The sequence below is a fragment of the Lissotriton helveticus genome, chromosome 12 (assembly GCF_964261635.1).
Source record: "Lissotriton helveticus chromosome 12, aLisHel1.1, whole genome shotgun sequence".
Lineage (NCBI taxonomy): Eukaryota > Metazoa > Chordata > Amphibia > Caudata > Salamandridae > Lissotriton > Lissotriton helveticus.
This window is the reverse complement of record NC_136073.1, coordinates 395461401-395477538: the sequence shown is the minus strand read 5'-3', so window position 1 is coordinate 395477538 and position 16138 is coordinate 395461401. Positions and strand designations below refer to the sequence as shown.

At 45.2% G+C, this 16138-nt stretch overlaps 1 protein-coding gene across 2 annotated transcripts in view; it reads right to left on the bottom strand.

Annotated features, from left to right (window-relative positions):
* The window catches only part of SS18L2 (SS18 like 2), a 75726-nt gene extending 62710 nt beyond the window's left edge, over nucleotides 1-13016 (bottom strand). Inside the window, exon 1 of one of the 2 annotated variants that reach the window (XM_078669508.1) lies at nucleotides 12715-13016. The gene's annotated coding sequence lies outside the window, so the exon portion shown is untranslated. Of the gene's footprint in view, nucleotides 1-6605; nucleotides 6724-12714 lie in introns of those variants that run through there. The other variant, XM_078669510.1, reaches the window with a different exon arrangement.
* Nucleotides 13017-16138: the final 3122 nt, after the last annotated feature.

The window sequence follows — 16138 nt, the reverse complement described above, 5'->3', positions numbered from 1 at the left end:
GCTATTGGCATTGTAAATGACAAACTTTTTATTTATGTGTTGGTTTTGAAAACAGATAAATAAATGGCATTGTCATTTACAATGGCAATAGCTTAATCTCTCGCAAATGCGAGACCTATTGCATTTTCAATGCAATAGGTCACGTATTTACGCAAGTTTGTGCTATTGACATTGCAAATAATTCGTTTTATTTATGTTTCAAAAACCAAAATATAAATAAAAGGTCTCACACTGCTGTCTCTCTCACACTGCTGACTCTGCCTTGAACACACCCACTGCTGTCGCTCTCATACACACTGCTGTTTCTCACACACTGCTGTCTTTCTTACACACACTGCTGTCTCTCATACACACTGTCCGGGGGTGCTGCCTGGGCACCTCCAGCAGCAGCAGGACTCGCCAGAGGGGCACAGGCGGGGGCAACAAGCCTATGACTGGATGAGAAAGCCCACGGCGCCGGCAGCGGGGGGATGCACGGGTAAGAAAAGATAACCCGGAGTACCGGGGGTCCTGACGCACCTGACGCAGGGAAGGTAGTGAGGGCCTCGGCGACTCTGGCAGGCGTCCTACTCTGGGGATGGGGGGGCAGGAGGCAGGGGGGCTGGCACAGGAACTTCCCTTGAGTTGGAGGGGGTATGGAGCGCTGCAGGCCTGTCAGAGGGTGCAAGGTTTGGGTCTGAGCGAAGGACTCGGTGGTCTAATACGCTGTCTGCTTTGGGGGGAGGCGTCTACGTTGGGGGCGAGAGTGCCAGGCCCTGACTTTTGGGGGCGCTGCAAGTCTGTCACTGGGGCGAGCTTGGGGGTAGAGAGGGCATTGCAAGTAGCACAGGTCCTACCGCGTGAGTTGGGGGAGGAGGGGGCACAAAAGAGTGACTGATGCCCCACTCTAGGCTGCAGGGATGGGTGCTACAAGCGCGTCACTGCCCATCCAGGGCACAGGGAATGGAAATGCAAGCCTGGAAAGTGGTTCCCTAAAGCAGCTGAAGAGAGGGACCTTGAAAAACTGGTATTGGGCATATCCTTTGGGCTGAAAGAGGGACATCCACTCATACAAAGGGTCATCTCTGAGACTCTGGGGGCTACAGGAAGGACCACCACAGCACTGGCACTGGGTCAACCCTAGGGGGCTGGAACGACACTGCACGCATGGCACTGGGCCAACCCTGGGTCTGAAAACGGGGAGAGCGCAAGAGTGACACATTCTTTTTTGTTAAAATCTGCAAAGCATGCAGCAGATGTTGGATTATGTGGCAAATGCGGCACATCCTTTACTTTGCAAAAACAGACATCTCTGTCATTCCATTTACGAATGCGCAGCATTAGAATATTCATTCTATGTTAAACCAAGTGATGGAACACACATGGCTATAACCCGATCTATGCAAACCGAGACCTCGATGCTCATAGATTAGACATTCAGGATTCTAGGAGCAATGTTTTACTTGCGGTTACTTTCACTTTAAACCCTTGATTTGTTTCTTGGATATTTGATTGATATTACATAATTCTAGCGACATTCCAAAGTCCACCAATAAAAGCAGTTGTCGACCAATAGATAAACATTACAACGAGCAGCTTTTTAAAATTCCCAGTCTTGCAGATGAGCGCATTTTTAAAACGGCTATTTGAAGATACAAAACGTTGGCACAAAATAATGCGCACTTACCCACAGAGATTCGTCACTCGTTTCCATTCAATTTACTGAAGGCCACATTCTAAAGAACACTTTACTGCACTGTTCAGCATAATCTTTTCAACAACCATATCCAACTAAGTACATTTTCATTGATTGATGAGGTGTGCATAGAGGGCGTAGCTACAGTCCGGGATATGGGTGGTTAGCGTGTGCCCTGTGCACTTCACAGGCTCGCAGCATTTTCGACTTGCTCGGTAAATGGGGCCGCTCGGGGCAGCGCAGTCTGCGCCATTTGAGCGGAGTTTTTCCGGTCTAGCATCTCTCTTTCCATTAGAAACGCATTTCCGTTGTGCGCAGGAGGAGCAGTCCCTGCTTTGTTCTGACAGCTCCAATCAATCCTGTCCACACCTTGCGGGGCTGTTAAGCGCGGTCAGCTTCGTTGGTTATTGAAAAGCGCAAAGCAGACGGTTAAATACAGCGCCAAAAGATACAAAAGATAGCTTCGGGGCACAGGGTTCGGAGTATTAACCCACGTCAAAAGTTCTGAGTTTTATCGATCTTGGAAGGGCGACATTCTGAATGGGCCCCTTCGGGATTCCTTACTACCTGTGACCTGCTGCCTGACCTCCCAGGCAGCAGGCGCAGAGCACACAGACCTATTCTCAGCTGAATACAAATTACACGTTTTTGAAAAACCTATGAAAGGGCAGGTGGAGCTGTGGTGCCTGTGACAGGCGGCATACTAGATGTAGTATGTTTTTCGGTAGTATGTTGTCTTTAAAGAAAAGTCTGGGAGGAAAGAGGCTTCCGCCCTCACAACAAAAGACAAGTGGCGTGAACACTCTCAGGGTGAATCTGAGTCAGAGAAGGGCCCATTTGGCGATCATAGCAGTACTTTAGTCAGCATAATATAAATCAATGCACGAAGACCGTGGAGTGTATTGACAATATAAAGACTTTATCCGATAACCAAAAACAAAAGTATCTGACTTGAGAATGAAACAAGTCAGGTCCCGGGCCGGCAGCCAATCACGGCGCGGCCGGGGAATGACGTCACGGGGTGTCCCGGGCCGGCAGCCAATCACAGCGCGGCCCGGGAAATGACGTCACGGGGGTGTCCCGGGCCGGCAGCCAATCACAGCGCGGCCCGGGACACACGGCAACAAGGGGCAGGACTTAAAAAAAGAGTCAGAAACGCCCACGATTCGCGTTCTGACCGGGAAAGAGTGATGGACAACCGTGTCTTCCAATGGCTAGCCTCCATTTATGGAGCTAGCCAATGGAAGAAGGGGCGGTTTCAAGTCCCCACTATTGAGATTACATTAGATTTCGCCCTGGGCGGAGCAACTGCTACGCAGTTGCAACGCCAGGGCGAAACCTAAAAAGGGTCAATTTTCAGTGGAAAAATGTGATGTATCCACGTTTGGTTTTGGGCCATTTCCTGTCGCGGGCAATAGTTCTAACCACACAAGTGAGGTACCATTTTTATCGGGAGACTTCGGGGAACACATAATAGTAGAACAAGTGTTATTACCAATTGACTATCTCTGCATTTCTGCCTTCCAAACGTAAGACAGTGTGTAAAAAAGAAGTCATTTTGAAATATGCTCTCTAATTCACATGCTAGTATGGGTAACCACAGATTCTAAATTCCATATGTTGTTGCCATTTTCCAAATACATAGATTTCCTTGATATCTATTTTTCACTCTCTATATTTTACCAAATGAACTCATGTATTCCCAGTACACAATAAAAAACCATTGCAAGGCGCAGCCCAGTTACTGGCTCTGGGTACCTCGGTTTCTTGATGAACCTGCAAGCCCTTATATCTCGCAACCAGAAGGATCCTGCGGACGTAACAGTATAGTGCTTTAAAAAATCTGCCATACTTAGAAGTTACAGGTGAAAACATAGGCACAAATGGCTGTTTTTTTCACCTCAATATGATTTTGTATTTCAACTGTTACTTTCTATATGAAAATGTGGAAGGACCTACACAATTGACCCCTTGCTGAATTCTGAATTTTGTCTACTTTCCAGAAATGTATAGCTTTCCGGGATCCATTAATGGTTTCACACCCCTTTCTACTTCTACCTGGAAGAAGGTTGAAAGCACAAAAAATAGGCTATGTCCCAGTAAAATGCATGAACTGTATAGGAAAATTTGGTTCGCAACCAGAAGGATCCTGCGGACATAACAGTATATTGCTTTAAAAATCTGCCATACTTAGAAGTTACAGGTGAAAACATAGGCACAAATGGCTGTTTTTTTCACCTCAATATGAATTTGTATTTTACTTTCTTTTACTGTTACTTTCTATAGGAAAATGTTGAAGGACCTACACAATTGACCCCTTGCTGAATTCTGAATTTTGTCTACTTTTCAGAAATGTATAGCTTTCCGGGATCCATTACTGGTTTCACACCCCTTTCTACTTCTAACTGGAAGGAGGTTGAAAGCACTAAAAATAGGCTATGTCCCAGTAAAATGCATGAACTGTATAGGAAAATGTGGTTTTCTGGCAAAAGTCTGCATGTTCCTAAAAGCTGGGAAGATGTTGGAAAAAAGGACGCAAATTTGACCTGGATACTTTATGTGAACAAAAAGTTAAGGGGGGCCTAAGCACAAACTACCCCAAATAGCCAAAAAAAGGGAGAAATGCCTAGAAGTGAAGGAGTTAATGGAATTTTGTCTAAAATAAAGGAAAAATAGCAGTGACCTCCATAGTGCTGGTGTTTTTCGCAGGGATTTGTTTTATATAGTTTCTTTATTGATATTAATCAAATGCGTGTAAGGCACAACTGTTTTACAAGCACCTTTATTAGAGGCTACGAAGGGGTAATCTTTAAAGGCAAACACAATCTTCGGCCCATCTCTTTCCTTCCCTTCTCAGCCAAAGTCACCGAGAGATTCATCAACACCCAACTGACCACCTTCATCGAAGAGAACAGCTTCCTCGACCACTCCCAAACTGGATTTTGCAGCCACCACAGCATTGAGACTGCCTTCTTTGTCGCCACCGATAACATCCGCATGCTAATCGAACAGGGCCAAACTGCAGCCTTCATCCTACTAGACCTCTCCACAGCCTTCAACACCGTCTCCCAGTGGACTTTTGCAGCCAGACTCCACGACGCCGGTATATGGGGAACCCCCCTCGACTGTATCCGCTTCTTTCTCTCTGGCAAGACCCAAAGGATCAGACTCCCTCCCTTACTCTACGAACCTACTGAGATCAACTGCGGAGTACCCCAAGGATCCTCACTCAGCCCAAAGCTCTTCAACCTCTACATGGCCCCTCTCACCGCCATCATAAGACAGCATGGGCTCAGCATAGTATCTTACGCCGATGACACCCAGCTCATCCTCTCTCTCAAAAAAAAACCCGTAGACACCAGACTCAGCTTCCAAGAAGGAATGAAAGATGTTGCAGCCTGGATGAGCAACAGCTGCCTAAAACTGAACATATCCCTCCACATCAGACCCAAGTACCTCAACAAAAGTCTCCTTCCACGTACCCAAAAGGAACCTCGCCCTGAAAGAGACCCCACGGATCTGCAGTACCAGAGCAGGCGGAAGAGCCTTTCTCCTACGTTGCAGCAAAGACTTGGAACGAGCTCCCTGTCAGCATCAGATGCTTCCCCACTCTGCGCACCTTCAGGAAGTGCCTTAAAACCTGGCTTTTTGACTAATCCGGAACTGCACCCCCCCAGCACCTTGAGAGGCTCACGTGTGAGTAGCACGCTCTATAAACCTACTGATTGATTGAATCAGAGAAAACAATTTCAAGTTGCAAGAACAGGAAGACGAAGCGAACATCTATGAAGGATCACGATTAATCAAAGGGGTATGCCTCGTGCAAATTAAATCAAAGTGAATTTAGAAAGAGAAGTGCAAGAAAAGGTGTGCTTCCATAATGTAAATATCAGGGAGAAGTGGGCATCCATGAAGGGATGAGTATGAAAAGAGCATCTCTGAAGATAAGCGTGGCAAAAATATGACATAAGAAATTGCAGGATAAGGCATTCCTGAACAGAAGAGCAGAACAAGGCAGCATCCCAGAAGAAAAACGCAAAAACAGAAGATGCCTTAGTACAAACTTCAGGAAGAAGGCTTTTCTAATGAAATCACAGAGGAGGGTGTCATTGGTGAGAGTGTAACTGAAAATGTATTCAACACTGATCGGCGCTTTATAAAAGACTAAATACGTAGTATAGCGACTGTAAAAATAAATAGAGAATGCAGGATACCCAAGAAGAGGAGGGTGCCGCCGCTAAGAATGATAAAGAGGAAATCCCTAGAAAACCAGGAGGTGTATTCTCAGAAGGTACCCCTCGAATGGAAAGGGAGTTCGATACGATATATTAAGGAATGTGCAAAAAAATAAAACGGTTTGCTGAAGGCACACAAGTGATAAAATTACGTTATCAACGGAGCGACCACTGACAAGAGAGGACTGCGACCCCTGGAAGAAGCCCAGCGAGCACAGACAAATAGAATATCGCTAGGGGTAGCGCTAGGGGTACCTGATTAGTGCCATCTTTTCCGTTATAATAATATGAATATTTACTTTTATGAAATCGCTTCGGTTGCCGAGTCGCCGGGGTTGGCTTAGCGTGACCGCCAAGAAGTTCATTTTAGGCAGAGGTTGAGAGGGCTGAAGAGCATTAAATACGTTGTACTAATCAGCTCCTTCAGAAAAATACTGTTTTAGTCCGACACATAATAACATTAAATCATGCTGCAAGGTTTTCTCCGTTCACATTCTCCTTTGAAATTCCTTCGGAGCTGATCACCTCTGGGTTCTAGCAGCTGGAAGCCTGCCTCCCTCCATTGCACCAAGCTTAGTTATATATTAGCATGTCCTGCAGAGTAGCAAAGGCAAGCATAAGGGGCAACCCGTGATCCGTCCTTTTGAGAAGGCAAAGCAGTATTCCCTCGCTAGCCGCTCACATTCACACAGTACCTGCTAATCAGGTAATCCACCGTTTCACAGCCAGACTGCTAACAATCTTCTTTCTCGTTCCTGTTCCACGCAGAGCCACGTCTGTTTACGACGGAAGTGACGTAGAACCGGGTGTAAGGACTAGAAGCGTGGAGAGGACCTAGCGAGGGAGGGACCAAAACTGAGAGGACATGCCCGTCTCCCTCACTTCCGAGACTCCAGTCTGTCACGGAGCTCAAAATTTATCGGTTAGCGGTCTAGAATGTTCCAGTAAACAAGTCTGACAACAAGGGGTACCACGTGCTGTGGCGTCAGAAGAATTTCATTGGTCTTAATCCACACCGGGGCTAATAAACGGAATGGTAACTCCATCCCCGATACAGGCATATTACGATTCCAAGAAAGTAGTCTACAAAATAGTTACATAAAAAGTAACGTTTTATTAGTAATAACGATATTAGCCCGTCGGTTCACTGTCACCTGTCAAGCGCCACGGTGCAGCTCGAATCTAGATCGTCATCATTTTCAAAGAGTACATACTATAGGGTGACCAGAATTTTAAAGCCAAAAACAGGGACTTTTCACAAAAATAGAAGAAGGACTACAATTTTACTTCAAGCGATGCGAGCGCTCCTCAGCATAGAATTACAGAACAGGCAGTAAGAACCTAATTAAAATGCTATGTTTAAACCCAGTAGCTTGCCTGTTAATTAAATTGCCTTCTTGAAACAACTGCTAACTACCCCTGCTTTGTAAAATATAGAAAACACCTTCCACCGTTTTTAGTCGACCCTCTCTAAAAACCGGGACATGAGTTACATTTCTTGAAATCTGCTGGGACAGCTGGTTAAAAACAGGGCCCGTCCTGGCAAAACGGGGACGCCTGGTCACCCTAACATACAGCACGTATATAGGCATCTCCTACCCACCCCTGAGCCATTTTAGGTCGAGCCTGGCCACAAAAGATCTTTTTATTTATTTATTTTTATTTAGTGCATTTTTATAAAGCGCGGGCATTACCCGAAGGTGTCAGAGCGCTGTACGATAGAGCTAGTTATGTTACAAGAGAAAAGTGGTACAAAATAGAACATTACAAAGACTAACAAGCATTTGCAATGCAACGGTCTCGGCTTTAGTTAAGCTTTTCTGTTTGTAATTAGGTGGCTTTTTAGTTTTGCTTTTATTAGTGTTTTTTAAAGTCCCATGTACATAACATGCCTATGTGTGCATCTACGTATATGTAAGTATGCATTAATATTGGTACTGATATAGATCTGCAGATGTATATATATATATATATATATATATATATATATATATATATATATATATATATACACATACATACATATATACACACACACACATATTTCTACACATATATATGCATGTTATGTTCATGAAAGTGTGAAAAACACTAATAAAGCTTAAGCTAAAAAGCCACCTGATTACAAACAGAATTTCTTTATGTGTAATAAAGATGAGACCTATGACATTTTGTGCACTAGTGCCTTTAGGCAAAGAGTAAAGGTTTGGAGTAAGATTAGGCTGTTTTGCCGATTGAGTAGTAGAGAGTGAGTAGTACATAGTGAGTAGATAGTAATAGAGAGTGAGTACTAGAGAGTTTGTAGTGTGATTAGTAGAGTGAGTAGTAGAGAGTGAGCAGTAGAGAGTAGTAGTTAGTAGAGAGTGAGTAGTAGACTAATAGAGAGTAGAGTTGCAGAGAGTAGAGTAGTAGTGAGTTGTAGGCAGTAATAGAGTGAGTAGTATAGAGTGAGTAGGAGATAGCGAGTAGTAGAGAGTGAGTAGTAGAGATTAATGAAGAGTACTAGATTGTAATAGAGGGTAGTAGAGTGAGTATTAGATTGAATTTGAATTTAAAATATTTATAGAGCGCAGCGTTCACCAGACGGTTTCTTGGCGCTTTGAAGGCACAGTAAGCAGGAGCGAGTAGGCAGGAGCGAAGCAATGAGTGGGTTAGTGCGGGAAAGCCTGATTGAACAAGAAAGTTTTCAAGCCCTTACGGAAGAGGAAGTAGTGTTCGGTCGACCGCAGATGGTCGGGGAGGGAGTTCCAGAAGGTGGGTGCCAAAAATGAAAAATTGGGATTGAGAAGAAGAGCGAAGCTCTCTAGCAGGGACATATTCCTTTATCAAGGAGATGATAAAGGCAGGGGCTGTTCCCTGGCGTGCCTGAAACACCATGCAGCCAGTTTTAAAAAGGGAACGTTCCCTGACAGGCAACCAGTGGAGCGCCTTCAATAACGGAGTTGAATGATGGGATCGGGGGAGGCCGTACACTAGCCGGGCCACCTGGTTTTGCACCAGCTGAAGCTTTCGTAAGCTGTAGGCTGGAATGCCGTTGTACAGGGCATTGGCATAATCCAGCCGGGAGATCACTAAGGCAGACATAATCAACTTAAGTGCCAGGGGGGAAAAAAAAACGGGAGACAGTGCGAATAGTACGAAGAGAGAAGAAGCAGGAAGAAACAACAGAACTAATTTGTGAGTGAAGGGTGAGGTGCTTATTCATTTTGATGCCTAAGGTCTTAACTGTAAGAGAGGGGGTGGGAGGTGAACCGAAAGAAGAAGGCCAAAATGAAGAATTCCAGGGACTGGAAGAGCCACCAGTGAGAACCAACTCGGTTTTATCCGGGTTCAACTTCAGATGGTTGTGGCTCATCCAGTCCCTGACGAAAACCATAATAGTCTGAAAGTTAGAGATAGAATGGGGAGAAGAAGAAAGGTTAAAGACTAGCTGGAGGTCATCCGCATAATTGTATACGGTGACCTCCAGCTGCTGGAGTGCGAAAATCAGAGGATAGGTGTAAAGATTGAACAAAAGAGGGGAAAGAGAGGAGCCCTGGGGAACACCACAAGTGATCTTAAGTGGAGTAGATTTAGTAGAGCAAGTAGTAGAGAATGAGTAGTAAAATTGAGTAGAGGTTAGAGAGCAGTAGTTAGTGAGTACTAGAGAGTACTAGAGTAGTAGAGAGTAGGAGAGTAGTAAAGAGTGAGTAGTAGACAGTGGAGAGAGTAATAGAGTGAGTTGTGAGTAGAGTGAGTAGTAGAGAGGAGTTAGTGTGTAGTAGAGAGTGAATATAGAGTAGTAGAGAGGAGTAGTGTGAGTAGCAGAGAGTACTTGTAGAGAGTGAGTAGTAAAGAGTTAGTAAAGTGTACTAGAGAGTATTAGTGATAGAGAGTATTAGATTGAGTAGTAATGAGTAGTAGAGAGTAGTATAGAGTTGTAGTAGAGAGTGAGTAGTATAGTGATTTAAGAGTAGAGAGTAGGTAGTAGAGAATGAGTAGTGAGTAGAGTAGCAGAGAGTAGTAGAGTGAGTAGTATAGAGTTAGTAGAGTTGTAGAGAGTGAGTAGTAGATAGAGAGTGATTAGTAGAGTGTGAGTAGAGAGTAGTCAAAAGTTAGTAGAGAGTACGTAGTAGAGTGAGTAATAGTGAGAAGTAGAGAGTGAGTAGTAGAGAGTGAGTAGTAGAGAGTGCGTAGTAGAGTATTAGAGAGTGAGTAGTAGAGTGAGTACTAGAGAGTAATAGTTATTATAGAGTAGTAGTAGAGAGTACTATAGTGAGTATAGTTAGTAGAGTGAGTAGTAGAGGGTAGTAGATTGTGAGTAGTAGAGTGAGAAGGAGTATTAGAGAGTTGTAGCGTAAGTAGTAGAGTAGTGGAGTGAGTAGTGAGAGTATTAGAGAGTGAGTATTAGAGAGTGAGTAGTAAAGAGTGAGTAGTAAAGAGTGAGTAGTAAAGAGTGAGTAGTAAAGAGTGAGTAGTAAAGAGTGAGTAGTAAAGAGTGAGTAGTAAAGAGTGAGTAGTAAAGAGTGAGTAGTGTAGAGTGTTAGTAGAGTGTTAGTAGAGTGTTAGTAGAGTGTTAGTAGAGTGTTAGTAGAGTGTTAGTAGAGTGTTAGTAGAGTGTTAGTAGAGTGTTAGTAGAGTGTTAGTAGAGTGTTAGTAGAGTGTTAGTAGAGTGTTAGTAGAGTGTTAGTAGAGTGTGGTAAAGAGTGAGTAGGAGAGAGTAATAGAGTGAGTAGGAGAGAGTAATAGAGTGAGTAGTAGATTGTGAGTAGGAGTGTGAGTATTAGAGTGCGTAGTAGAGTACTAGAAAGTGAATAGTAGAGAGTGAGTAGTAGAGAGTATTATTTGAGAGTAGTAGAGAGTCAGTAGTAAGTGAGTAGCAGAGAGTGAGTAGTATAGAGTAGTGGAGAGTGAGTAGTAGTACAGTGAGTAGTAGAGAGTGAGTAATAGAGAATTAGTAGAGAGTGGAGTAGTAGAGACTGAGTAGTAGAGAGTAGTAAAGAGTCACAAAGCATTTGGATCGAAGCAAACATAGGCAATTGCAGACTGGGTGCAAAACAACTGTCGATGTTCAACTTGTAAAACCTGTGGCAAACCATAGCATCGAGTTCTGAGCACCAAGTAAACGTTATTATTCCCGAGTCAGTTTGAGACCTTGGCGAACTTTTAACCTTGTACCTAGAGATGAGTCAGACAAAATAATACTAGTTAACACTGCACTCTGTCTTTTCTATCCGTATCTAAGTGCCTATACTGTAATGTATGTCTGTGTATATCTTCCCTGTAATCCACCCTTGGACCTCATTAAAGAAATATCATTGATGAGTTTTAACTTGGTTTGGTGAAAATAAAATTGAAATTAAAATGACACCTACATAATTTGCATAACTGGGAATTTCACGTTGTGCTAAATTTCCGAATTAAGCCACAACGCGTGATTTCACACCATTTACAGCAAAATATTCCTGACAGTCTAATCTTACCTGTCTTGCACTGGATGGGATGGCGCTGCCTCATGCTAAACTCCAGCAACACCCAGACCATGTACTTTAACCTCCATTTCAAACTCCTCTAACTGCGTCCATCGTAACATCTGTCCCCTTCGATCACTCCGTGGGCATCCACTTGAACAGCTGCACCCATTTCCTCTCTTCGTGCTTTACTGTGCCCGTCAGCGCTGCCCGACTCAGCCTGCAAACCTCACTTATTCGCTCTAATAAAATCATATGCAGTGCACGACCCAGTCTTCTGCTATACCACTTTCAACCCCTTGACAAAGCCCTCAACTGGTAGAGTGGAAAGAAAGTGCACACACGCTTATTTAGACATTTGTATTTTTCGTTCTCCATACTGAACCCGCAAGCCAAATTGCGTAGTTCCATGCCAGCAGAAGTCATTCGATATACAGATCTAAGTAGCAGGGCTTGCAAAGGGGGGGGGGGGGGTGTCAGGGTGTGAAGTCCCACTGCCAAGGAAGATCTGTTCTGCTGGGTGGGGGGCCCGTCACTCAGACATTCAGGCCGAAACTCACAGCGGGTAGCGTTATCCTGAGAGCCGAGACCTGCGAGCCTAGAAGTCTACCAAACTGGGGGGCCTCAAGTGATCCCCGGGGAGGGGGCACCAGTCTCTATCAAAAAGAAGCATTATGCAGAGACAGCCCTTACACGTTGTACATTACATGCACACTGTTTGAGTCACAGCGGCCAACAAAACCAATACAAATGCAGGGAAGAACCGAAGGCAGCAGCAGGGGAAGACACGCCACGCACGAATCTTGCCTTGATCACGCTCTGCACGCCCCCGGGCGTCTGCACGGGCACGGTTAACATCTGCTCTGAAGAGCGCTCCTCCACCAAAGCCCCTGACCGACGACAAATCACAGAATAAGTGTTTGACACCAAGAAAAAGGACACGGTGTTGTAGCAAGAGTAAGTGAGACCCACAAAGATTGTGTGGGCAGAAGAGAACCGATCCACTGAAAGGTCTGCACACTTAGCATTTTTTTTTAAAATTATTTCCAGACCACTTCTTTTCAAGCTAGAACACCTACGTAAACTGCCCAAGGGCAGGCGCCGCCGCAGCAGTACTGACCGGTATCAGGGCTATAGACTGCAGGGAGCCCCTGCTGCCCCAGCCCCCTCTTCAAAGCAGTCGGAGATTCACCGAACGCTCCGGGGGGGGGGGGGGGGGGGGGGGGGGAAGACATTTGACTGCAACAAGGAAGAAGCTGGTGAGGAAGTGCCGCCGGCGCGGCCAACACACATTGCCTCCCGGCGGCCCCAGCCGCGTCCCCCCAACGGTAGCCGGGTGTTATGCAGCACTCACCTGCAGGCACGACCCTCCTGCCCGTCCTTCTGTCTGTCAACGCGAGCAGCTGGAAGGAACGGAGCCAGGAGACTGTCGGTAAAAGGAAAGCAGCAATACACAGAACTACTGGAGAACCCCGGTCTGAGTCCGGGTACAGGAGGGAAGCACTTCCGGGTCGCTGTGGGCAGCTCAGCCGCCCCTTCAGGTGCTGCGTCAGAGCGCTTCACAATAGGAACAGAAATGATCCATCAGAATATTTCAATACGAGTGAACACGTTACAAAAGCAGACGTTGAGTTACATGAGGCAAAAGTGACAATTGTGAGCAAACAAAATACAAGAGGTAGCAAAAGGTACATTACAGGAGGAATAGACTGGGACCTCGGCGAGAGGGAGGGTGTGGGGGGCGGGACTTAAAAAAAGAGGCAGAAACGCCCACGGATCGCATCAAGGCGGGGAAAATAGCAATTGACACACATCTCTTCCAATGGCTAGCCTCAATTTACGAAGCTATCCAATGGAAGAGAGAGGTGTGTTAAAGCCACACTGTTGAACTCATTAAATCTTCGGCTCCGCCCCCCACAGCTTTGCTGTGGGAGGATAGCCTCGACCTAAAAATGAAGGGTACACAAACACAAAATCCAACACAGCACGCAGGGGTGAGGAATGTACAGGAAAAATACAAATTTACAATGAAGAGCAAACTTCCAAGAGGGGCCAGAGATTGAAAGTATTAGTTCTGAAAGTGTCTTGAAAAGAGATTTGAGATCAACTTTGAAGATTCGGGTAGAGGAGGTGGCACAGAGCAACGGGGGAAGTGATTTCCAGATTCTCACTGCATTGCCTGAGAAGGATTGCGCCATCGATCTTTCCCTTTTGAAGACGGGGTGGGCTCAAGCAGAAGCTTTTCCTCATTGCGAGAGGGTCAAGAGCCTCCGGACAATTTAAATGTATTTGCCATGTAACGAGGGAAGGACGTTAGCAAGGCTTTGTGTGTGATGCAGGCAGTTTTGTAAATAGATCTTGCCTCGATCGGAAGCCATCGAAGAGAGGACAGGATAGGAGTGATGTGGTTGCTTCGTTTAGACCCTGAAATGAAGCGAGCTGCTGAATGGAGGATGGATTTGAGAGGGGAGAGGTAGGATTTGGGTAGGCCCATCAGAAGAGAATTGCAATAATCCAGTCTTGAGAGAACCAGTGATAGTACCAAGGTTTTTAAGTCTTTCTCCGGGAAGAACCAACTGATCCCCCACAGAAAGCGCAACTGATACTGTGCGTTCTTGGCAATAGAGTTGATGTGGGAGAATAAGTTGAGTCTTTTGTCAAGAATGACACCTAGGGATTTAGCGCTGTCGACAATGATGGGTTTGTTGAGTAAGTTCAGCTGATCCATCCACAATTGAATGGGAGGAGGTGAGAGAGAGGTAGGAAGGAGGAGGAATTCAGTTTTGGCAGGATTTAGAATGAGTTGGTGAGCTAACATCCAGTTGTGAATGGAGTGGAGAGTAGAGTCGAGTAATGAGAGATCGTGTGTGGAAGACACCTTGAGGTAGATTTGAGTGTCATCTGCATAAAGATGGTAATATATCCCAGATTTGCTTAGGAGGTTCCCTAATGGTTCCAGGTAGAGATTAAACAGAGTGGGTGCCAGGATAGAACCTTGAGGGACGCCTTGACCTACAGCTAATGGAGATGAAAGACTGTTCGCTATCTTAATCATTTGGGATCTGCCTGAGAGGAAAGAGGCAAACCATTTAAGCACTGTGCCATCCAATCCCATTCTCTGTTGAAGAGTGTTGAGGAGGGTGCTATGATTAACAGTGTCAAAGGCTGCAGAGAGGTCTAGAAGAATCAGAAGACACGATTCCCCAGAGTCGAGTATATGCAACGCATCATCAATCACTTGCAGCAGGGCTGTTTCAGTGCCGCAATTTTGGATGAAACCAGATTGGAAAACGTCGAGGAGATTATTGTCCATAATATGTAGGGAAAGTTGTTTTGCAACACATTTTTCAGTGATTTGCGAAAGAAATGGGAGGTTGGTGATAAGGCGGAAGTCATTGAGGTCGGTCGCATCAGCAGAGGTTTTTTTTTTTAGAAGAGGGGTAACCTGTCCTGATTTAAGGGCAACAGGGAGAGAGCCTTGACTGAGGAAGAGATTAACTAGCCTGGTCCAGTAAGAGAGAGTATGGGTGTTGGGAATTGATGGTGATGACGCTAGGGATGGGGTCAGAAGAGTGGTTGGATGGTTTGGTTTCGAGGATGCATTTGAGGAGATCATCTTCCGAGATGACGTCAAAGTATTGCCAGGTGACTAAGGATTTCCGCTCCTCAAAGGGGGTGGGGTGGGTGACTTGATCCACCAGTGCTTTGACCTTTTCATCAAACAAAATAGCAAAATTGTCTGCTTTCTTTGTGGAGTCCTCGGGCTTAGTAGTTAGGGGAGAACAGTTTGGGTTTTTGACGAGGTCAAAAAAATTTTGGGGTCTGATTTTGGCTGAGTCAAGAAGGGATCTGAAATGTGATGCTTTTTCATGGAATATGTGGTTGTGGTGTTTGGATCTTGCTGAATGAAACAGAGAGATTGGAGGTGGAAGTAGATTTTCTCCAATGTTTCTCCAGGATTCTAAGGGTTTTCCTTTCATTGTAGAGAGCTTTATTGAACCAAGGTGCTGAGGGGGTGGGTCTTTTCCTTTTGCTTTGTAGTTGAGCGACATTGTTGATTTCAACTGCTAGGACTGAGAGGGGAGAACGTTGACATCCACGTTAGGGTCAAGTCTAGAAAGTGACCGCATAGCAGAGTCACAAAAAGTGTCAAGATCAATGTTTTTAGTGTTGCGGAACCAGGTAGTAGCTCTTTTAGGTTGGCCGAGAATTATAACGTGCGAAAGATGAAAACGGAAGGGAACGAGGAAGTGGTCAGACCAGTCTACATGGATGGGGGGAGCAGTAGTCAGCAGGTCTGCGTTGGATATAACAAGATCCAGAATTGAGCCCTTGGAATGAGTGGTTTCCAAGCAATGTTGGAATAGATCGTTGGCTGAGAGAAAGGTGGCAAGCTTGTTGGCAGCCGAGTCTTCCAAAGAGCCCCAATGGAGAATAAAGTCACCCAGGAAGCTCTGCCTGTCACTTTAAGAAAATTGGTCACTGATGAAGTCAGTGAGTTCCTCCACAAAGGAACAGCAGTTACTGTGCGGGTGGTAGATGGCATGGAACTTAAAGGGTGCTAGTTTGCGCTATATACAACTCTAAAAAAAAAAAAAAAGATATATTTGAAATTCTAGGGATAGGCATTCAAATGTACGAAAAAGGGTGGCAGGGAAGGCTTTTATTTGAAGGGAATTCCTGAAGATGATAGCGACACCGCCCCCAATTTTGTCTGATCTGCCATTTCTGAGGATAGAGTAGTCAGTGGGTAGCAGAAGATCACATGAAGTATGAGA